The sequence below is a fragment of the Penaeus monodon genome, chromosome 29 (genome assembly GCF_015228065.2).
Source record: "Penaeus monodon isolate SGIC_2016 chromosome 29, NSTDA_Pmon_1, whole genome shotgun sequence".
Lineage (NCBI taxonomy): Eukaryota > Metazoa > Arthropoda > Malacostraca > Decapoda > Penaeidae > Penaeus > Penaeus monodon.
The window spans coordinates 13,514,819-13,515,356 of NC_051414.1; the positions used below are offsets into that span (position 1 = coordinate 13,514,819).

Genomic DNA, 538 nt, shown 5'->3' on the forward strand with positions numbered 1-538 from the left:
GGGAATAGAAAATGCTGTAGTGTATGTTTTATATAGAACCTTGACAGAATTGCAATGGAGGAAAGAACCGTATTCTAACTATCTTTTAAATATTTCTTCTATGCTAATTACAATGTAGAATTTGGAAGCCTTACTGTATGTTCATTACTTGAATATCTTAATGTTTGAGTTGCCATCGTTGACTTGGAAGTACAAAGTCATTGGTTTTTATAGTTAAACTTCTAGATGGTAAAAAGAAAGCAGTTTTTTGCTTCTATAACAGATTAACAAAATTTATCTTGAATATCGTTACCATGACAACTGAAGAATCTTGCAAGATATGTCAGAGCAGTTGCTGATACCGCTGTCATATTTCGTTGTCTGTAATATTGATATGTTCAGAAATGTGTGCGATTTGTTAAGCACTGTTCAGTTTACCTGATGATGTGTGTCAATCGTGACTTGTGTTCTGTGTGTTTAGCTGTCTCTTCTGTTGGGTCTGTGTTTTCGCTTTTGGTCGTTTGTCTGTTTGTTTTCTTGAGTCTGTTCTTTGTTCTTT

At 34.0% G+C, this 538-nt stretch overlaps 1 protein-coding gene across 1 annotated transcript in view; it reads right to left on the minus strand.

Moving 5' to 3' along the window:
- The window catches only part of LOC119591977 (NEDD8-conjugating enzyme Ubc12-like), a gene marked incomplete at its 5' end in the record, with an annotated part of 2,633 nt that overhangs the window by 548 nt on the left and 1,547 nt on the right, over window positions 1–538 (minus strand).